The 24,744-nt window shown below is 34.4% G+C and overlaps 1 protein-coding gene across 2 annotated transcripts in view; it reads right to left on the minus strand.

Moving 5' to 3' along the window:
* The window catches only part of LOC126963050 (non-histone chromosomal protein HMG-17), a 961,131-nt gene that overhangs the window by 584,312 nt on the left and 352,075 nt on the right, over positions 1-24,744 (minus strand). The window contains exon 1 of one of the 2 annotated variants that reach the window (XM_050804927.1): positions 22,258-22,261. The exons of the other annotated variant lie outside the window; for it this stretch is intronic. The gene's annotated coding sequence lies outside the window, so the exon portion shown is untranslated. Of the gene's footprint in view, positions 1-22,257; positions 22,262-24,744 lie in introns of those variants that run through there. 2 annotated transcript variants of the gene reach the window in all.

Consider the following 24,744-nt stretch of genomic DNA (forward strand, 5'->3'; position numbering starts at 1 on the left):
CACGCAGAGGTTGAAGTTTGGCATGCTTAGGGAGGCCAGCCCCTGGCCCCTGACTCCTGGCTACTCCTGCTTTAGTGAAGAATCATATGCCATCATGTGTCATGGAACCCCAGAGCTTCCAGTCTTCCAGGAAACACATGGACTTGAACAATAAGGCCAGCAGCAACAACCGTGACAGGATGGAGACTAGAATTTGCTGGATTTCCCTAAAAGCACGGACATCTCCCATAAATGATTTAAGTATTAATAGAATTCCTACCCTCCCCCCACCCCCGCAGTGTTCTTTAGCGCACCTGAGTTTGGTAACTACATCACATCCATCACATGTATCTCTCATGTATGTGTGTGTGTGTGTGTGTGTGTGTGTATATATATATAGATAGATAGATATAGATAGATAGATATATAGATATAGATTTGCAGGTCTGTGAAAGAGAACAAAATATTTGTGAAGAGAGTTGTATGGACTTAGAGACGAGGAAAATAAAATTCTGCTGACAGATTTATCTCCAGCTGGTGCCCAGCAGAATGCACTGGACCTGGCCACTTCAGGAAGCAGGCACCTTCTCATCTCATTTTATCTCCAGCCAGTTGTCAGACATCATTTCATTTCTACCGAAATGGGTAGACTTTTATCTGTGACTGTAAAGTTTCCCTCTAGCCATTCTGCTTTAATCAGAACCATAGCATAGAGAGAAAGGTCAGAGAATGATTGGATCTATGAAGTCCAGCCAGCCCAATGCACAGAGGCGTGATTTTAAGTAACAATCCCACTTTAGAAGTGTGTATGCAGTTCTGAAGCACTGCCGTGAATAGTTTTTAAAAAGTCCAGTGGATTTTTGGCATTCTCCTCTAAAGTAAAAAACACGCAAGGAACATAGTATATATAAAGCAGTTTCTTAAATCATTTTGTACATTAAAGAACTCTTTGGGGAATGCACATTAGACTGAAGAGATCTCAAACAATAATAGTATTGATGACTAAAAATTTGTGGGACAGAAAACTTTAAAAAGAGACTAAAAATTTTAGATTGGTAATTATTCTTTATAGCTGTGAATGTTAAATACTTCTTAATCAGCAAACTACAAAGCAGTTGCAGACTACTTGATCTCATCACTGTATATGTAGCAAAACATCACTGTACACCTCATGAATATATACAATTATTATTTGTCATGTAAAAATAAAACTTTCTTAAATGTTAAAAAATTTTAAAACCCAGTATAGTAAGTTGTTCCATCATTCAACCAAATTTTTCTATTTTAAGATGAAATTTTTAAAAGGATTTAAAAAATGGTGTTACCTATTTGCAATTTAGTACCATGTCTAAGAATAAAAATTTTAGGGACAGCCCCATCAGCAGATTCAAAAGTACCATGTATCAAATAATTTAGAAGAAAATAAAGATGATATGCTCCAACAACTGTGTTAGAGGATCCAAAATGTGACTGTAATAATGAAAACACTGATGGCAAAGGTGATTTAAAGAATTTAAATAACATTGTTTAATGAAATATGTGAAAATTGTATTACATGTAGATGTTAACATGCATTGGTAACCAAATTAATTAGTAAGTTAAAATCTACTGTAAGAGTTTAAATAATCAAGTATGTAAAACAAAGAAAACCTCTTGAAGAATCTTCTCCACTGGGAAATAGCTTATATTTGATGATTTTACATACATAAAAATATATATACATATTATATGCTGTATATTTATATTTACATATAAATAAAGCTAAACTAAAATATATAGCATTGATATATAAACTGTTATTCTATTCTTACAGGACAACATTATAGAGTAAAAATAGTGGCTACCATCACTTGATTTTCTTTTTAATTTTTACTTTTTGAAATAGCTTTAGATGAAGAAAAGCTGCAAAAGTAGTACCTTTATATCCTTTACTTAGCTTCCCCTAATATATACATCTAACATAGTCACACTAAAGTTATAGAAGCCAGGAAATTAACATTTCGCTGTCTTTCATGGCCCTGACACTTTTAACAGTGATTGTTTCCTGTAAAATGTCCTTCAATGAGGTTTGATGTCTTCTCATTTTTAGAATGAGGTTATACAGTTTCAACAAGAGTAACAGAGGTGGTGTGTCTTTCTCAATGCATCCTATCAGGATATACATTTGTATATCTTATTACTAATAGTGTTAACCTTGATGACTTGATTAGAGTGCTATCTGCAAGCTTCCTCCATTATAAAGTTGCTATTTTTCCTTTGTAATTAATAAGTATATAGTATAGAGTCAATTTGAGCTATGCAAATTTTCTATTTCTCACTGTACTTTCCCCCACTAATTTTATCATTCATCAGTGTTTTTTGCCTGAAATAATTATTTTGATGGTGTTTTATCAATAGTGACTTTCTTTATTAGTTCTATTTTATTATGTAGCTTTTCTTCTTTAGAGATTCTGTGAATATTATTAATCATTATTATTCATTCTCTGCCTTTTATTTCTCCTACTTTTTCTTCTATCATTTTTAAACTCTTTATTTTCTTTCTCTTGGGTGATTCTCTGACATTCTTCAAAAACTTGTGTGTTAGTTCGTTCTCACATTGCTATAAAGAAATACCTGAGGGGACGGGCGCGGTGACTCCTGCCTGTAATCCGATCACTTTGGGAGGCCAAGGCAGGTGGATCACCTGAGGTCAGGAGTTCGAGACCAACCTAGCTAACATGGTGAAACTCTGTTTCTACTAAAAATACAAAAAATTAGCCAGCTGTGGTGGCGTGTGCCTGTAATCCCAGCTACTCGGGAGGCTGAGGCAGGAGAATCGCTTGAACCTGGGAGGTGGAGGTTGCAGTGAGCTGAGATCGCACCATTGCACTCCAGCTTGGGCAACAAGAGTGAAACTCTGTCTCAAAAAAAAAAAAAAAAAAAAAAAAAAAAAAAAGGCGGGGGAAAGAAAGAAAAGAAAAAAACAAGAGGATGGGCAATTTATAAGAATAAAGGTTTAACTGGCTCATGGTTCTGCAGGCTGTACAGGAAGCATAGTAAGTGGCATCTGCTTATGGGAAGGCCTAGAAAGCTTCCAGTCATGGCAGCAGGCAAAATGGGAGCAGGCACATCGCATGGTGAAAGCAGGTGCAAGAGAGCAAGTGAGAGGGTGCTATACAATTTAAAAGACCTGATCTCATGAGAACTCACTCACTATCACAAGGACAGTACCAAGAGGAGCAGTGCTAACCCATTCATGACAAATCTGCCCCCACGATCCAATCAGCTTCCACCTGGCCCCACCTCCAACCCTAGGGATTACATTACAATGTAAGATTTAGGCGGGGACACACACCCAAACTATATCACCTGGTGTTAAATTTTTATTTCAGTCTCTTCTCTCTTGTAATTTATTTTTCATCCTGAAAATAATTTTGTCTTTTCTTCATTTTTTCTTGAATCCAATCAAGTCTCCTTTTATTTCTCTCTACTTTTTGTCTATTTTGATGTTTAATTTTTGAATTTCTCATTCAATATGGTTTTCATATCCTCAAATGCTTATTTCGGTATATTTAATTCTGTTTGGAGTGTTGGCTTGCAGTTTTCTCTGCTTCCTGGATAATTTTTCGCAGCTTGGAATTTTGTTTTCTGAATTTTTACAATAGCCCTATATGCTTTTGTTAATTTTCCTTTTGTGAATTTTTGTGGTACTGAGGTATTTTACAGGATTTTTAGAGGTACCCTATTCTGTCCACGTAGATAGTAATGGATTTTGTTGTTTATTCTTGTGGTAGGGGAGGATTTAAAATTCTTAGATTCTGTGGCTTGCAGATCCTAAGTTTTATCTTAAAGAGTGAAGTTTATCTTTTTTCTTCTTTCCCCCTCATAATCCAACAAAGGGGCTTGTTTCTTACTTTTATTCCCTTTTCCTCCTTCAGAAACTATGCATATCAAAACTGCTGTTCTAAATTATGCATACTTTTAATTTTCTCCTAATAGTCTATTGTCTGATCTACCTTGACACTTTTTCAGTTTTTTCACACTAATGGCTGTGTCTTCACCATTAAACTTAGGCCTCATAGGTAACTGTGCCTTCTCTCTTCAAAATTATTTTCCATCTGTCTTTCTTTGTTACAAAGTTTTGCAGGGGGCAGGGGTAGAGGGAGAGCATGAGAGAGTATAGAGCTAGGATCTGGTGACTTTTCTTCTTTTACTTTTGAAAGTATTATTTTGAAAATTGAACATGTTATGGTTTTTGAATTATCCAGAGCAATACACACATACACACACACACACACACACGTTGTATATACATATATAATGTTTTATAGATGTAAAATATGTTATATATTTATAATATGTTTTTTATATGTATGTAATTCCTCTTTTTACTGTTCTGAATTGTTTTGAGAGGAAATATTGGGTAGGTGGGTCGTCTTCAGCCACCTAGAAAGCTTTCTAGAAGTATTATCTTTTTGTTCCTTTGTTTTCTTTCTCATCTTGTCTCTCTTATTCTTAACTTCCTCCTTCAGGCTATGTGATTAAAATATAAGCTTTAATATTTATGATAGAAATATTTATGCTTGAATTCTTCTTTTCAAAAGAGACAAAATAATTGTGCTATGAAAAAGAATAGAATAGTAGGTTTTCTAATCCACGTGGCGGCCACCTCAGCAAACAGCTGCTCAGGGTTCCAGCATGATGAAACCACAGTTAAGGCTACAGAGCTAACCAAGGTCAGAGAGAAAACAAGTTGGGAGACAGGAATACACAGAACAGAGAGCTCTCTGGAGGCAACAACTGCCAGGATTCCTCGGATGAATCGTGACATCACATCCTTTCCAGTCCAGCCAGGAGTTTCTTTTACTGTTTCTAACTATATAATGAACGCATTTTTCAGACAGGAATGGTAAAGAGGTTTCAACTTGTACGGTAACTTTAATCCATCAGCTGTGAATCATGGAACTTATGAGTTGATGAACAGTCTATCCCATTTTGCCTAGGATGTTACTGCCATTTCAGACATTTTATTGAAGCATATTAATAGATTTCACTTTGACTCGCAGGAGGGTACTATTTTCAATCATCAATTACATTGTCACCTCACCTATGAGAAAGACCCTCAGTCTTCCTAAGATTCCATAGAAATATTTTTGATTGATTTGTGATGTTTCCTCAGAGTTACGAATCATTTAAAACCTGATAGAGATGGCTGCAGAGCTTATATACCTCATGTTTGTCATGTCCATATTAATGTATGAGTCCATTGCAAATATTTTGTTTAGCTAGGAGAGTAAAGGAAGCAGATAAATGGGAGAGTATAACTTGACAATATATTCTATATTGGCATATGTAGCTCACATTAATGACAGTGATGATAGTTAGATTTATCAGTTGATGAGGGTAAGTGCTTTATAAAAGTTTTATATCATTGTCTTATTTCCTTGAAAGATGCATATTTTTTCATATTTTATCATTGCTAAATTCAGGAAAAGTCCCATAATTGATGTAGTTTAATTACCAGGATATTCTCTTTTAGTGTCACATAAAACAGTAGTGTGTTGTACAAGCCTTGATTTACTTTCTTTTCCAGTTGTACCTCCATCTCTTTAGGAGGTCTGTCTTTGGACTATAAGAGCTGAAGAGTCTTAGAATTTACCTCTCACTGGAGCAACCCTTATTTCTGAAGGGTTATTCTTGGAGTTATTTCTTAATTCTAAAGTGGATCTATATTCTGAAGTATTTCTGCAGGACTTCTCCTGAGATCATATCCTAGATTTGCTTCCTTCTTGTTGGAGGCAGAATGAGACCTCCCCACAAAAGTTTTCATATCCTAATCCTCAGAACTTGTGAATAAGTATGTTATATGGAAAAAATAATTAAGTTCGTAGATAAGATTATGATTGTTAAATTGTTAATAAACTGACCTTAGATAGGGAGATTATCCTCAGTTATCCGGGTGGGTCCATTATAATCACACACATTCTTAAAAGTGGAGGAAGTCAGAGTGATGAAAAGTGAAGACTGCACTCACTATTACTGGCTTTGAAGGAGAGGGAAGGGGCCATGAACCAAGACATGTGGGTTGCCTCCGAGGCCAGAAAAGGCAAGGAAATGGATTCTTCTAGAGCTTCCACAAAGGAACACAGTTCTACCAACACCTTGATTTTAGCCCTGGGAGACTTGTGTTGGACCTCTGATATAGAGAATTCTAAGATCCTAGATCTGTGCTGTTTTAAGCCACTATGTTTATGCTAGTTGATTACAACAGTGATAGAAAACAAATGCACTCTCATTTCCTGAACTGCTTAAAGTCATTTGGTGACTTGCTATTGCACTCAAGGGTTATCTAACATTCCCAATTTAGCTTACAAGGTGCTATATGATCAACTTTGTGCCTACATCTGTCAACTGTCTTCTTTCTACAAACTCCTTTCCTGTTCACAGCTTTTGCACAATTTTTTCTTCTCCCTGAGCCACTCTTTCCACCTCTTTTCTCCTGACCAACTTCCCCTCTTCTTTCAAGTTCTGTTTAGTATTTTTTTAAAGGGAATCTATAATGATTTTCAGACTTCTAAGCATTTCATTAAAATTTGGTAAACATTTAAGTAAATAATCATTATGCATGATTTAATATTTTACTTTTGTCTCCCCTGCTACATGGTAAATTCCCTGCAAGCCTAGATGCTCATCTTGTTCAGGCTTATGAACCAAGACCTAGTACAAAATCTGGCATAAATTATTTCCTGATTGAATGATCAATTTTATGTTACAAACACAGATGAGATAAACTTGAGAATCAAAGAAAATAATAAATTGCCCAAGGTAACATGGCTGGTAAAAGGCAGATGTAGAATTCACATTAAGGTCTTTTTGGTGTGAAAGTTTGAAGACTTATTATAGAATACTCTCTTATATTGCCTCTTATGGACTTTTAAAAATTAACTTCAGAGTACAATATATAAAATTTAAGGTAGGACTAGGTTTGTAAAAGAAGATATTGAATATGTAAGCAGATAATGCACAAAAAAGATAGTTGGGGGACATGTGTGCAAATACATAAAATGAAGTTGAGCCGGCAACTGAATAAAGTGGGCAAAGCACTATCCTGAAAGAATGACACTCTGCTCTCATCTGAAATGCCAGAATTTTAATCATGAGGAAGCCATTGTTGATTAGGCTTCTGATTGTTTCTCTGATTTTAAGATGTGTCTCAATATAAACAATAACATCAATGATGTGTTGACCCAGCTTTGCAGGTCCCATGGCCCACTGTGATTTTATTAAATGCTATTGGGAAAGTTAATTTCCCTAAATTATTTCAGTTCAACTTCAGTCCCTGAAAACAAAGTTATCCTGCCTAACCACTAATAAATTGGCGGAATGTTAAATAGCACTTTAATTTTGTTTCATTAATGTTCATTAAAAAACCAGAAAAGGAAGGAAGTTGATTATGTCAAGCTCACAATTTTTAATTAAAATGGAAAGAAGCTGGAGCTCCTAATTTGCAAACACAGAGCTCCAGACAGCAAACAGATAAAGTTTATTGTGCACTGTGAGAAGAAAAAAAAATTACTAGTTAATTAAAACTTTAGTAGTTTAAAATGTCTCTACTTTAGACATAAATTGCTACTTTGCATCTTCCTATAAACCTTCAAACTCCATGGAAAGCATCATATACAAAATCTTAAATATTGATGATGCATTTTCTCATACCTTGAATCACATGTGCTTGAATACTTCATTAGGGAGCACATAGTGGAAACAAGGCTTGCTAGGAGTCAGAAAATATGGTTCTAGTTCCAACTTGAGTTTTATCTGATTCATGGCATGATTTGAAATGTGTCACTAAATCATCATGTGCCTCAGTTTGCTTCATCAGTGAAATGAAATAATACGTGCTCAATAATTTTTATTGTTTGTCTTGTCATTATTTGTTCATTTGTGTATTGTTACACTAGGTGCTTGGGCTGCATTAAAACTGGGTCCCCAGTTCAATTCAGCATCAGGAAAGAATATTCATAGAGTGGCTTACTTTGTCAGCTTGACCCTTGGGAAATTTGATTCAGATTCAAGGTGGCAACACGTCAACTCAAAGTCTGTCTAAAAACCAGACTTCTTTTCATCTTTAGTGTCTGAAAAGAAAAATGAAATACCCAAACCTATCCATTCTGTTTCCTCCAGCCAAGGAAAGGGAGAAAACTTATGATTCCCTGATAAGTAAATACAAGTGAAATTCACCTTACGTTACATATGTGTTCACAGGGAGAAAAAATATGCAATTTGAATCCTATTTCAAATGTATTTGTAGAACTTGTAATTTAAGAAAACCTGGCAAGGAACATGAAAATAGAAAGCTCCATATATATGTATGTATACCACATAGTCATTTTCACTTTACTTAAAAAATCTTGTCTGTACCTTAGGTACACAGAATTAAATTATTCATTCCCACTCTCCTGACTCACCCTTACAAAGCTCCCTTTTATTTCGTTACTTTTCCCTTCATTCTCTTTCCTACTGAGATTCTCCCTCTTCTGAAAGATATTCACACTAGTGTATTTAATATATATTGTTTTTGTTTGTTTGTTTGTGACAGTGTCTCACTCTGTCACCCAGGTTGGTGTGCAGTGGCAAGATCTTGGTTACTGCAACTTCCGCCTCCCAGGCTCAAGTGATCCTCCTACTTCAGCCTCCCCAGTAGCTGGAACTACAGGCGGCACCACCACGCCCGACTAATTTTTTGTTAAGATGGGGCTTCACCATGTTGCCCAAGCTGGTCTCGAACTCCTGGACTTAAGCAATCCCCAAACCTTGGCTTCCCGAAGTCCTAGGGTTACATATTTTTACAATGTCCCCTCTTTATACCTATTTAGATATGTGTGTATCCTTAAAAAAATACATGGTGGTGTTTAGCACCTGTGTTTTTAATTTGCATAAATGGGGCTATAAATTTTATTCTCACTACCTTTTGTTATATAACAACATGTTGGTGAGATGTAGCCTATTTACATATATAAATCTGGCTTTTGGCTTCTGACTCTGCATCATATTTTATCTTATGCATACACTATATTTTACTTACCCATTATCCTGAGAATGGACATATAGATTACTTCCAACTACTAAATTCCAGCATCAAATAAAAATATTGCTATAAAAATTTTGTTTATGTCTCATAATGAACATATGCAGGCTTCCTCTGGATATAGACCTTGAAATGATGTTTCTTGGTCTTTATGAAATGATATAAACATATATGTGAGGCACTAATAGTGTGTTCCCCACAATGAATGAACAGTTTAATCACATGCTAGTAATAAGCAAGGGTTGATAATATTCTCTTAAGTACATTAATATTTGAAAATGTAATTTTGCCAGTTTCTGTAAAGAAATTATCGTTTTTAAATTGTTTATTCTTATCATAAAATCATGAGGAACTTTATATTTCTTCATATTTTGAGATATTTATATACATTTTCACCATGTAGTCTATTATTACCTACAGTTATATTTTCCAATGTTAAAACATAGTTGCATTTCTGGAATAAACCAATTGATTTGTGATAAATTATTTTTAACACATTTTTACTAGCTGTTAGATTTATTTTATTTAGAATTGCCACATCTATAAGTGAAATTGGCCTGTGACTTCTCTTCTTGCATTATCCTTAACTTGTTTGGATATCAACATTATAATTAATTTTGTAAAAATTGTAATTTTGTAAAACAAACTGAATAATTTCACTTTTATTTGATTTGATTCCCAAAATTTCTTATATAAAATTTAGATTATATGCTTCCTGAAAAAATTAGCAGAACTCACCTTTGAACACTGCCTGGAATTTTTTGGTAGGAATGAACTTAGAGGTATCATTATGAATTAAATTTGTTGTTGTAGTGTTTTTCAAATTTTTATTCCTTATTTTGCCAATTTTGAGATTTTTTGTTTCTAGAAATACAGGTTCATATAGATTTTCATATTTACTGATATGTAAATTACTAATACATCTTTTAAAAGATGTAACACATATAATTATTTACAAACAGAAGAAAATACAAATAAGCAAATAGAAAAAACAGAAAAGAATGAGAAAATGTATATGCCACGTTTGTTGACTAAAGTTCTATCTGGATCATCATTTTCAAATTGCCTATATATTTTCTTTTTTGTGTTTGCTTAACATCTTACTTTCAGGAAAGAGTATTTTGCATTACTGAACTATGATTGTTTATTTTTTTCTCATATAGTTCTGTCAACTATTAATTATGAATTTTAAAATATTTTCAACAAATATATGTTAACCATCACTTGTATCTTTTTGATACATTTTCCCTTTCATCTACTCTTATAGTAAATTTGGTTTGATTTTGAATGTCTTAACCTGCATTTCTTTTAGATTGTACATTTTTTTCCAAACAAAAATAATCATTTTGTACGCATCTTTCCTATAATAATATTAGAGGTTCTTGATTTTTATTCACCTTGACCATTATTTGAACAATGAGTTTAGCCTATTTACATGTATTATAACAATTCATGTATTAGGATTCATTTCTGCATCTTACTTTTTGTGTTTTCTACTTGCCATATTTACCTTTTGTATTCTTCAGGTGGTTCCTTGTATGTACAGATCACAGTAAAAATGTTCCCTATTATCTTCCTAAACTTGAGAATATTTCTGCCTCCAAATTATAGGCACAAATAAGAATCCAACATAATCTCCCCTTCAGTCTCTTTTACCCCTAATATCGTCTACCTACACCACCATATGTAGAATTTTGGGTTGAATTTTGTCCCCCAATTAGTATCAGCCCTACCAATTATTAAGTATTGAACTTCAACTTCACACAAGAAAATGAAATGTTCCCATGCTGAGTTTCCTCATTAGTAAAAGGGACCATTTTACTAAGACACTCACCTCACACAACTTCTTGATGAATCATATAATTCTAAAGAAAGGAAGAGGTTCATGCATAGTGATGTACCATGTATTAAGACACGTACATTTTAATGCCTGGGGTCATATGTTTCCTAGTGATGTGGAAATATGGCTGATTAGCTTCTGAAAGAAGACAGCAAGCACTTGATAAACAGAGCAAAGATCTATTTTATAATCATTTACTACTTTCAACCTCTGGTACTGCCTAAGAAGGGAAGTATTGGTGTGGCTTATCACAGTTGTGGAAAGCATGGAGCACTCTGAATTTGGGGGAGCACCAAAAGAAAAACTTCACCTAGTTCATATTTTTCTGTAACCAATATACTAGTTTCTCATTGTATCTTAATCATATCATTAAAACAAAAACATGACGTATGAGCAGCTCTTAGTCTTGACTTACCACATTTTATGAAATCAGGTAATTTCAAACAGACTGCTCCTGACATTTGGAGAACTAGGAACAGAAGTATACATGGATAACTCCTACCTTCTCACTTCACTCCAACCACCACCCACTGCCGCAGACCTAGCTGGTATGTGTATGGACATCCATCCAAACATCCACACTTCATACCCACAGGCCCCAGGGCCAGCAGCAATTCTCCTTAAAGGGTTAGGGTGCCTTCAGCAGGATTGATTTTGGGAAAAGGTTCTCATAGACCCTGAAACAAACTTAAAGCAGGTTGAGCAGAGAAACTTCTGGGTTCCAGATGCCTAAAATGTGTCTGAAAGAGAACATAAATACATATCCCAGTTGTTGACATATTTCATTGGCTCCAGTGGAATCCTTGTTCGGGAGAAGGGATGGGCACAGCTGGGAACAGCAAGAGCAGACTCTTGAAAAGCATGGCATCTGGGACAGGGGTCCCAATAGCTCGCATATAAGGATATTATGCATCCCAGATTTCTCCAGAGTCGTATTAGTTGGTAACACCAAGAGGAATCTTCTCCAAAACCATTAAGCCAAGTTTGTCCAACCCACGGCCCATGGGCCACATGCAGCCCAGGACGCCTTTGAATACAGCCCAACACAAATTTGTAAACTTTCATAAACATTATGAGGTTTTTTTTGTTTTTGTTTTTGTTTTTTTTTGCGATTTTCTTTTTTCAGCTCATCAGCTGTCATTAGTGTTGGTGTATTTATGTGTGGCCCAAGACAATTCTTCTTCCAATGTGGCCCAGGAAAGTCAAAGAATTGGACACCCCTGCACTAAACTTTTATTTTATTGCCTCCTGGGGTAGCTTAGTGAAGAGATTTCCATGTGTAGTATAACAGAATAACCCTATGTATTTTGTTAGTTTTTGTTTTTAGACATCATGCGTGGAAATTTTGATCCATTAATTCTAAAGTAGATCTGAGAATATCTATCTTTAAGAATCTCATCTGCCTTTTTTTCTTTCTTTTCAGTGTGAGGAGTCATTAGTTAACTAGATTTTTTTCTAATGGAGATGCTAAAAATCTCTGTTCTTATAAGATGTATGATTACCCTAAGGGATAATTCAGAGATCAACAATGTTCAATATGATTATAAGTGATCAGAAATTTAGTGCACTTTGTTGAACACAGCACCTATCAGAACACAGCCTTAAAACTTGTAAGTTGTCAGGAAATGTATAATGTCATATAAGTTTAAAAGGGGCCATTGAGTTAATGGTTAAAAAACAAACAAAAAAAATATTAAACCAAGGGTCAGAAGAGTTGAAATATCTAAATTGTAGTCCTAAACCTACCACTAATTGTTGCTTTTTCTGGACGGCTCACTTCCCTTCCTGAACCAAGTTCCTTCTGCAAAATGTTAGGTTTCAACCAAATAATAATAAAGTCTTCCCCTTATCCCTGAAAGTCCATTAATATTTAGGCATGTAGTAGTGGAATGAACAGAAGTCTGCAATTTTGTATTACCATCCTGCCAATTGCCACAGCCTTGGTAAGGGTTACAGCAAAAAAAAAAAAAAAAAAAAAAAAAAAAAAAAAAAAAAAAAGGCGGGGGGGGCTTCAGTTTAGAATTAGAAAGGAAGATTATTGGTTGCTATCAACAAATCAGTCTCAAAGGTAAAATTATGCCTGGGAGAAAGTCTAATTATATTTTAATTGTTCTTTCAACCAATTCAATTATACGCATTTAAAGTCAATAGCTATCAAGAGCCACCGATGAATGAATTTTAGCATGTTTTTCCTCTCCAAAACTTTTGGTTAGAATTCCATTAGAATTTTGAATTGAATTTTGGATTTTACTAAAGGCAATTGAGGGAATGGTTTTAAGTGGAAATAGGATGAAAACAAGAAAAGATGGAGTAAAAGGAACACCAGTGAATCAGGAGCCTAAATTCTCATCCTCCTCTTCATTGCTCAGTGAACAAAGGAAGTTGTTTACCCTGTCTAGGCTTTTGGGTCCTCATCTTTTGAGAAGGGTAAGGTCACTCTATTTGTAAGCAAAGACTTTTTCAGGGAAGATATAATGAGAAATAAAGATAAACAGTTTTGCATTTTTTTGACAGCGCTGTTGACATTTATGCACTAATGATGACATTCTTAAATTCTTAAAATCTGGAAACGGTGGTACTTTAAACCTTTCTATCCTCTTTGAGGAAGGTTAGGCATGTACATGCAGTGAAGTGGAGTGGAGAGAGAAGACAGACAATAAAATGGCACTCATTAGAGTCATTAGGATCACAGTAGTAAAAAAAAAAAAAAAAAAAAAAAGAAAAAAAAAAAAGTCACTGTGAGAGAATAGAAGCATAGGATCAGGTCCATGGCTGTTTTCATTTTCCTAAGACATTCCTGCCATGGTTTTTACCTTTTTCAATGATCAGACATGATTCTTGCTGTCCTATTATTTCTTCAAAGCTATGCTCTGATAGGAGCTACTGAATGGGTAAAGCAAACGTATCCATGTTGGTATGTATTTCTAGAAAATATTAACCCGACCGGACACGGCAGCTCACGCCTGTCATCCCAGCACTTTGGGAAGCAGAGGTGGGTGGATCACCTGAGGTTGGGAGTTTAAGACCAGCCTGGCCAACATGGTGAAACCCTGTCTCTACTAAAAATACAAAAATTAGCCTGGTGTGGTGGCACATGCCTGTAATCCCAGCTACTCGGGAAGGTGAGGCAGGAGAATCACTTGAACCTGGGAGGTAGAGGTTGAGGTGAGCTGAGATTGTGCGGTTGCACTCCAGCCTGGGCAACAGAGTGAGACTCCATCTCAAAAAAAAAAAAAAAAAAAAAAAAAGAAAAGAAAATATTAACCCATGTTGTTGGGCGTATTGATGTATCTAGATATATATCTATATACACACACATCTGTCTCTGTATATAGATATATATCTAGATATATACAGATATATCCATATCTAGATATATACATACATCTATATACACATACATATCCATATAAACACACATATATATACACACACATATCCATATACACACACATATATATACACACACATCTATATACACACACATATATCTGTATACACACACATCTATATACACACATATATATCTGTATATACACACATATATATCTATATATACACACATATCTATATACACATATATCTATATATACACACATATATCTATATACATACATATATCTATATATGCACATATATCTATATGTATACACATATCTATATAAACACATCTATATACACACATATATCTATATATACATGCACATATATCTACATACACACATATATCTGCATACACACATATATCTATATATACACAGATATATCTATATACACACATATATCTACACACATATCTATAGGTACACACACATATACACACATATGTATATATAGAGAGATTTATCTATACGCACATAATGCACATCGCATGAAATCAAAAATGAATCTGGGTCATATGAAAGTGAAGTTCTGACAAAAGAAAATTAAAGGTATAGAACAGGCATGTGATTTAAATATAAATGTGATATGAGGGATGAAAGAATAAAAACACTTTTTATTAAGCATTTGTGGTATGATGACTACTGTAGTGGACATGTTTATATATTATTTCATTTTACCCTTCCTATATATTTATAAATCACGATTATGAGACATGCCTAAGGCCATGGAACTATTCCAGTAAACGATGCTAGAACAGAAATTTGACCTAACTCCATCTGCAGTTGAGGACCAGACATTTTTGTCTAGCTATGCTGCCTTCTGAAAGCTATGCTAGTTATCTTCAGTTATGTCCGTGCTGTCTCCCTTTTCCTTTTCCCCAACTATCTCCAAGAAGAAAAAGGTATTGGAGGAGGGTGCTGTCCATTTCAGTTACTTTTCTCTACACATATTTTATTTTGACCCTTTAATTCAGTATGATGTTTATCATCACAGACAAGTGATTTGCCCATGTTTCTGCCTCTTGTCAACCCAAGCAGAAAACTTTTGTGACAATTAGGACATTTAGCCACTGAACTCTCATCCCTTGTGAATCATACATTAATTAGTGTCAGATAGGATACAGATTGTCAAAATACCCCAGATGCATTGCACAGATACCCGCGCTAATCAACACCTTATTTTACTTTCAGTCTATTGAACTATAAGGTTAACCACTTTCCATGAGAAATGTACTAATTTAATGTAGCTAATGAACTCACCATACTATGTACCAAAGAAAGGTATATTTACCCTATTATTTTCAAAAATATTTACATTTGTTTCAGCCAAACTAGCAATAGGGGTACTTCCTCTGTCTCTTTCATATCAGACACAATTCATGCAGTTATCTTTCAGTGCTTTGAGTATTTTATTGAAGTATTTCTCTGTTCTTATGGTTATGAGTATATAGATCATATGTTCTATTTCTATTATATATCAGGGCCATTAGGTGTATGAATTGTTTCTGAAATTATGAAAATAGTAAAAAAAAAATACTTCATTAACCATTGTAAAACCACATTTTTTACAAAAGTAAAAAGCAGTGCAACCCTTAAAATGTATTATTCTTTCTCTTTCAATAATCTAACAAATACAAATCAGATAATTGATTTTTAGATAAATGTATAAATTTAAATCATATATCAAATTATTGTAAACAGAAATACAGATAACAACTGTGAACAATTATGCGGTTTCCTTGCAATTATGTCTCCAAGTGAGGGATACATATTAGAAACTGGCAGCAGGAATTTTTCTTGGAAGCAATGAGATTGGACTGATTTGCATTAGAGGTAATTGCATAAAATGCAGATTTAGAGAAAATCCTTCTACTACTCCACCTGTCAAAACAGTATGGCAATATGAGATAGCCACTTCCCACATTTTCACATTTGGGGTGACAGCTGATTTCAAGTACAGATGGCAACACTTTTTTTTCATATATTAAAGTCAGCAGCCACTCCAGCTAGAAGGAAGGCACCTGCCATCTTTTCTGCCAACATCTGACACTGACTTCGCCATATGCTGCAGGAAAGAATTCATAGACTCTCCTCATGTGGTCCAATGGCTCTCATGCCAGATGAAGGGAGAGAAGTGAAGTAGCTGATGTTGTCTCCCTGCCCTCACCCTCCCCCACCCAGCCATGCACAGTTTGGTGTCATCATAAGGAGGACTGGCAGTGGAGGAGCCGGGAGAGCCAATGGAAGCATTACTTGGCATCAGGAGAGAGCAGTTATCTCTTTTTCCCTACTCACTTATTCCCTATATCAACATTTGTCAAAATGTGTTTTATGGACTAATAGTTCTAGAAGATACTCAATTTCAAAGAGGATTCCGTGAATATGTACATTTGGGAAACACTCAAAATGTTAACTCTCTTTAAACCTATTTGGGACCCTAGGCTATTAAAAGTACCAAGAACTCATGAATTTCTATGTATCTATATATTTAAAAGTCTATAAAATTTTTTTTCCACCAAAGATGCTTAAAGAAATATTATCCTGGTCAGGTGCAGTGGCTCATGCCTATAATCCCAGCACTTTGGAAGGCTGAGGAGGGTGGATTGCCTGAGGTTAGGAGTTTGAGACTAGCCTGGCTAACATGGTGAAACCCCGTCTTTACTAAAAATGCAAAAAGTAGCCAGGCATGATGGTGCACTCCTGTAGTCTGAGCTATTTGGGAGGCTGAGGCAAGAGAATTGCTTGAACCTGGGAGATGGAGGTTGCAGTGGACTGAGATCACACCACTGCCTGGGCAACAGAGCAAGACTTCGTCAAAAAAAAAAAAAAGAAAAGAAAGAAAGAAAGATTATTCTATAAAACTCAAGTATGCATTATTTCTAAATACAAATCTCAGGTTACTCATCCAGGGGAATTTGATTCTTCCTTTCACTTTAATTATATAAAGAGATACTTTGCTTCAGATAAGCTCTATGTGAATAGGGATTTGTTTTGCTATTATATCCCCCACTGTTTATTGTAGCTGTAATGTCTAAAGGAGACTCCAACACATAGTGGTCACTTCACAAGTATTTGTTGAATAAATTATAAGCTCTTCTATTGGCCTTGGTTCCTTATTTATTCTCATCCCTTTTATCTTCCCCATCAGCACTTATAGCTCTCTTGGTCCATGTCAGTTTGCCTGGCTGTGAGCTCTCCTGCATGTTTGATTTTGGGGTCTTCCTTGTTGTAAGTCGTCAAACTAAATCCTGATCCTCTGTCATGAATCTATTCAGCATCTGTTTTGTCTGATTCGTATTCTGCTCTGACCTCTGATACCCATAAGACCTTTCTGTACTCTGCTTCTTGTTTTCCAGTTCTGACTTTTGTCCTGACAACCCCAATCACCTATGAAAACATATGCCACCATGAGAGAACAAGAATAAAGCCCATCCAAGGAAGACAGACCAGTTGGACATAGTGACACATTTAGACATACTGTGAATCATAAGTTTTCTAAACAGCATACAGTCTGGAAGCACCAATGGGACGTATTTTTAAACAATGGGTCAAACGCCAGAAGTAAATCAGTACCAATGTGCAAATTAGGGAAGCTTGCTATAGAATAAGATAAAAATAAGAAATCAGCAATCCAGAAAAAAAATAATTTCAACTCACACAAAAGTTAGCATTTACCTATCATATACAAAATTGTCAGAAGAGCCAACGTGAGTAAAAAAGAGGCACAGGCAGGGCACGGTGGCTCCTGCCTGTAATCCTGGCACTTTGGGAAGCTGAGGTGGAAGGATAGCTTGAGATCAAGAGTTGGAGACAGCCTGGGCAACATAGTGAGACCCTTCCTCTACAATAAGCAAACAAATAAATAGCCAGAAGTGGTGGCTATCACCTGTAGTCTCAGCTACTCAAGAGGCTGAGACAGGAGGATTGCTTGAGCCTAGGAGTTTGAGGTTACAGTGAGCTATTACCATGCCACTGCACTTCAGCCTGAATGATAGAGTGAAATTGTCATTAAAAAAAAAAAAAGGCAATGATATTGAGATAACTAAATGACTTAGGTTTGACAGTGTCTTAGATGCTTACTGCCTTCTGGAACAGGAACACTCTCTTATCATGCATCAACTTTTTGGCCTTGATGTATATCTACAGCACCTTGACTCAATTAATTAGAGAAACGTAACCGGTATGCTTTCTGTTATTTTAATTTCTCAGATTTTTCAGTTGTTGGTCAAAGGATATATAATCACAATTAGACAGGTGAAATAAATTCTGAGAGGCCTTTTTGCAGTAAGGTGACTATAGTTAATGAGGATACATTATATTCTTGAAAAACGTAAGGAGAATGGATTTATTATGTTGCTCTCAGCACACACACAAAAGATAGCTACGGAAAGTAAAGAATTAATTAGCTGGATTTAACTATGCCATAATATATATGCACTTCAAAACATCATATTATTGACAAAATCTTATCATGCTATCTGTCCATTTAAAATTAAATAAAGAAAATGCATGGACCAGAAATCCAGAGAGGCCACACTTTATTCCCCAAAGCACCCACAGAGACTCTCAGCATCAGACATTGACAAACGCCAGCACAGACTACAGTCAGTAAACAATACTGTGGACAGCGTCTGTGGGAAGGACGCACAGGCAGAGTGAGACAGAGCCTTGAAAGCTTTTCTTTTCTTATATAATTCAGGCGAACTACATGGTGAAACATAATTAAAGTTCAGCCTCATGTCCGTTCCCTTACAGAACCAAGCTGCAATGAGAGACATGGAAACAAGAATAGAAAGGATGATTGGTACCCTTAGGTGGCATGAATATAATGAATTAATTTCCCTACAGCATTCCTATGATTGAACATGCTGTGCTGAATGTGGTGAGTCTGCGACCAAGTGCCAGTCATTCCGTGACTGCCCTAGCTTTTCAGTGTATTTAAAATAGAGTGACTCCTATGCGCATAAAGACACGTGTACTAGGATGTTTAGTGTTTCATTTGTTTCAGTAGCAAAGGACCACAAACACACAACCTAAATATATATAAAAAAATAAGAGATGGGGTAAATAAATAGTACATAAATAAAATACTCTGCAATATTAAAAACAGTTTAACATATTTAAGTGTGATATGGGAGGAAAAGGAAAGCATAGAACAGTCTGAAAAATATGTAAACATTTTTGTGTTTTTAGCATGTGTGCATATGAAATATATGCTTATGTATACATAATTATCTTACAAAGAAACTGGTAATAACTTTAATCTCTGGGACAGAGGAAATATTCACTGCATAACCTTTCCTACCATTGGTAAATTTTGAATGCACTTTTATTAAGAAAAATACTACCCCTCACACATACATCTAGACACTAAAATCTATATTTCCTCTCAAAACAAAGAAGGGGAGGAAGGAGGTACAGACCATAAATCACAGTTTCATTTTAAAATGTCTAAGATGTATTACCTTTACAATTATTCCAATTTATAATCCACATGGTACTTTCCTCAGCCTGCTATCTAGGTTTATAAAGGATTCATAAAAATTGAATAAAACATTTGAGTATATCTGCATATATCCATTTTCCTTAGGACAGAGTTCATAGCTTCCATCACATTCACAAAAGAATCTAAGAACTAAAAAGTGTTAAGAAATACTGTTCAGTTTAGGCCGACTTTATAGACAGCTTTTACTAAATTTTGTAAATTCTTTAGATTACATATGATATTATTTGATAAAATAGCCATGTGACATGGTTTGCTTGGCAGGGTAATAAATATTCATCATTTTTAGTGAATACTATGGTATGTAATCTGATCTCAGTTGGGTGATATAAATTTACAGCAATGATACCTTACTCTGTGCTTTTCAAATGAGAAAACGTTGACTTCTATGCTACTTTCCAGCTGACTAGAGATTCCTTGAGGCACAGAAAAAATGGAGCACACCTTTTGGGAGTACTCAATTTACTCAGGAATTGTAAAACTTGATTTTATAGTAGAACAAAGTTAGATTGATTATGCAATATTTAAACTTATTTTTGAGACCACATTTGAGATTTTAAAAATTGTGTGCTCCAATAAAGGATACAATTCTTGGTTATAGGCCCCATAGTCCTAGAATTTGCATTTTCTCTCTGCATACTTTGGTAGAAATATTTGAAAATACCTGCCTTATATTAATACTTTACAAATTACAATGCATTTATACTTTTTTTACTCCTTTATTCATTCAATATTTGAAGGATCAGCAGGTATTAAAAATCAACATATATATTTCTTGCCCTTTTGGAGCTTATAATCTAATTCAGATACATCATTTCCTTATAACACAGACAGGTATGTAGGTGTAATTCTCTGGTAAAATAACTTACTTCACCTGAACATTAAATGACAAGCAATCAAAAGACAAAACCAGGTCAATTTTTACCATTTGTAGCCTAATAAGGCCTGCTATTATTTGCATATACTGAACTTTATTATTTCCTAATGTTTGCTTTTATGGTTGTTCATTCTTCTTCCCTCAAAAAGAAAAATGACATCAAAACGTAGAAATAGGCTTAGAGGCTGGCATATAAGAAGCTTTAGGGTCTGCCCTTACAAGTAAAAACTGACCAAAGTGAAAAATCAACTCTTCTTGGATTCATCAGAGAAATGAGATAATAGGGCAAACCACTGCCCCCAAATTAGAGACAGACAAGTGAATACAGAGAACCACAACCTTCCAACTAGAAATCTGTGAGCAGAAATCTCTATGGGAACCAGGACTGGAACAGAAAAACCTGAGCTGTAATTGATGAATTGCTGGAAGTTCAGCATGGACATTTCTAAGATTTAAAAACTTCATGGAGAACAAAGTCATAGGGACACTCCACAATATTGTGAGATCTACCTGCAGAAGGTCAACCAGATTCTCACAGTGAATATCAGAGAAAAATCCTCCAGTGTTTCAGGCAGGAGGAGGGGGAAAGTAACCGTTCTGGAATATATCACAATTTTCTGTTCTTAACAAAGCCTGACCTCAAGAGAAACTATTTTACCAGAGCCCAAAGAAAAGAAGAGCTTAGGAAAATGAGTAAGTGAAGGTAAAATAAAAACTTTTATTTTTATTACTCTTTGTTGATCTGACAGTTAACAGTTTGTTCAAATACCAATAGCAACAATGTGTTTCAGTTTACATATATTTCAAATATATATTTACATGCGTATAGGTAAGTGAAATAAATGACAGGAATGACACAGACATGAGAGGAAAGAATGAGAACTATTTTATTATGATAAAATACTACTGATGAAACAGGATATTTCTGTTCAAAAGTGGACTTGGATTGGTTGTAAATGTATCAGGTGGGTGCCATTACTTTTAATGGCAAAAAACACAATTATGTTTGCACTAACCTGATATATTGAAAACTCCAGGGCAAGCACTAAAATGGTTTTTAAAAAGTATAATTGATATGCTAAGAAAAGAGAGAATATAGGAACATATACAATGCTTAATTAAAATCACAAGAGGCAATAAAAAAGTATGAAGATAAAAATAGGAAAAATGAATGACAGTGGCAAATAGAAAACAGTAACAAATATGGTCAATATTAATCCACCTATATCAATAAACATCTTAAACTTCAATAGTCTAAATACACAAATCAAAAGACAAAGATTATCAAAGTATATAAAAAGATGACTTGATTATATATTGTTTACAAATACAAAGACACAAATAGAATAAAATAAAGGGATGGATAAAGGTACGCCATGTTAACATGAGTCAAAAGAAAGCAGGAGTAGCTTTGTTATCTTCAGACAAGGGAAGTTATCAGGGAAAAGTGGAGCATTACATAATGATAAAGGCTCAACTATCCAAGGAGACATAATATTCCTTATGTGGATGTGCCTAACAACAAAGTATCAAAACATGTGAAGCAAAAAGAGAATATTATCGCAAGAAGTGATAAATGGATCCACTATTATAGTTGGAGACCTTAACACCCCCCTATCGAAAATAGATTAATCAGACAGAAAATTTGTAAGGATACAGTTGAAATTAACAGCACCATCAATCCACTGAATACAGTTGACATCTATACACTACTTCATCCAGCAATAGCAGATTACACAGTCTTCTCAAACTCACATTGAACATTCATCAAGATAGATCACATTCTAGGCCATAAAGTACACCTCATCAAATTTAAAATAATAGAAATCATACAACATCTCTTAGATAATAATTAAACTAGACATCAATAACATAAATACAGCTGGAAAATTCCAAACTATTTGAAGATTAAACAGCAAGCTCCTAAATGACACATAGGTCAAAGAAGAAATCTCAAGAAAAATTTTAAAAATATACTGAACTAAATGAAAATAAAAATACAACTTATTAAAACTTGTGGGATATAGTAAATGTAGTGCTTACAGAAAAATTTATAGTATTAAATACATATATTAGTAAAGAAGAAAAATATAAAATCAATAATATAAGATTCTACCTAAAGAAACTAGAAAAAGAGGAGCAAATTAAATCCAAAGTAATCAGAAGCAAAATATAATAAACATTAAAGCAGAAATCAGTAACACTGAAAACAGAAATTCATATAGAAAATTGACAAAACCAAAAGCTGGTTCTTTGAAAAGACTAATTAAATTGATAAGCCTTTAGCCAGACTAAGAAAAAAATTAACGGAATTACTGATAATCTCAAGTGAAAGAGGGACCACCACTAAAGATCCCATGGAAATTAAAATGATAATAAAGAAATATTACAAATAACCCTATGTTCACTAATTAGATAACTTAGTTGAAATGAACCAATTCCTTGAAAGACACAATCTGCCAAAAATCACATATGAAAAAAAACAATTTAATAGGACTATACCTATTAAGAAATTTGATCAATAGTTCATAGCCTCCCAAAAAAAGAAAAGCATTAAACCCAGATAGTTTCACTGAGGAATTCTACCCAGAAGATAGAAGTCGAGGGACTACTTCCTAATTTGTTATCTCAGGCCAGCCTTACCCTAATTCTAAAACTATATAAAGACATTGCAAGAAAGGAAAACCACAGATTAGTATCTCTCACAAACATAGATGCAAAAATCATTACAAAAATTCACAAATTGAATCCAATAATGAATAAAAAGAATCAGACACAATAACCAAGTGAGATTGATTCCAAATATACAAGGCTGGTTCAACAATTGAAAATCAATTAATGCAATCCACCCCATCAAGAAGCCAAAGGAGAAAAAGCACATGATTATGTCAATAGATGAAGAAAAAGCATTTGGCAAAATTCAACAGCCATTCATGATAAAAAAACTTTCAGCAAACTAGGAATAGAGGGAAACTTCCTCAGCTTGATAAAAAACATGTACCCAAAAAAAATAATAAAACAGAAGTACAGCTAACACAATTCTTAATGATGAGAAACTGAAGATTTTCTGCTAAGATCAGGAATAAGGCAAGAATGTCAGCTCTCACCATTACTTTTCAACATTGTACTGAAATTCCTAGATAATGCAATAAGAAAAGAAAAGGAGCGCCACTGCACTCCAGCCTGGGCAACAGCGTGAGACTCCGTCTCAAAAAAAAAAAAGAAAAGGAAATAAAATGTATAAAAATTGGGAAGGAATAAAACTTTTTGTTTATATATGACATGATTACATAGAAAATCTGAAATAATTAAAAAGTTCTGGAACTAACAAGTGAATATAACAAGATTTCAAGACACAAGATTAATATATAAAAGGTAATTATTTTCCTATATACAAGCAATGAACAAACAGAATTTGAAATTAAAAACTCATTATTATTTACATTAGCACCCTCAAAAATGAAATACTTGAGTATAAATATTCAAAAAGTACAAGATCTATATGAGGGAATCTACAAAACTCTGATTAAAGATATCAAATAAGAACTAAGTAAATGAATAGATATTTCATGTTTATGGATAGAATGATTCACTACTGGCAAGATTTCAGTATTTTCCATCTTGATCAATATATTAAACACAATGCCAATCAAAGTCTCAGCAAGTTATTTTGTGGTTATTGATAAGCCGATTCCAAAATTTATGTGAACAGGCAATAGACCTACCTAGAATAGTCAACTCAATATGGAAGAAAAAGAACAGAGTACTGACACTCCCTGACTTTTTAAGAGTTACTGTAAATCTACAGTAATGATGGGAGTGTGGTACTGGCAAAAAGAAAAGACAAGGAGATCAATGGAACAGAATAGAGAGACCAGAAATTAATATAAATATAACCAAGTGATCTTTGACAAGGCACAATACAATGGAACAAAGATAATTATTTCAACGAATGGTACCAGAACTACTGGACACACACTTGCAAACCAAAGAATCTAAACACATACTTTACACCCTTGACAAACATTAACTCAAAATGGATCACAGATCTAAATGTAAGATGCAAACCTATAAAACTCTTGAACAATAACAGGA

Source organism: Macaca thibetana, chromosome 9, assembly GCF_024542745.1.
Source record: "Macaca thibetana thibetana isolate TM-01 chromosome 9, ASM2454274v1, whole genome shotgun sequence".
Lineage (NCBI taxonomy): Eukaryota > Metazoa > Chordata > Mammalia > Primates > Cercopithecidae > Macaca > Macaca thibetana.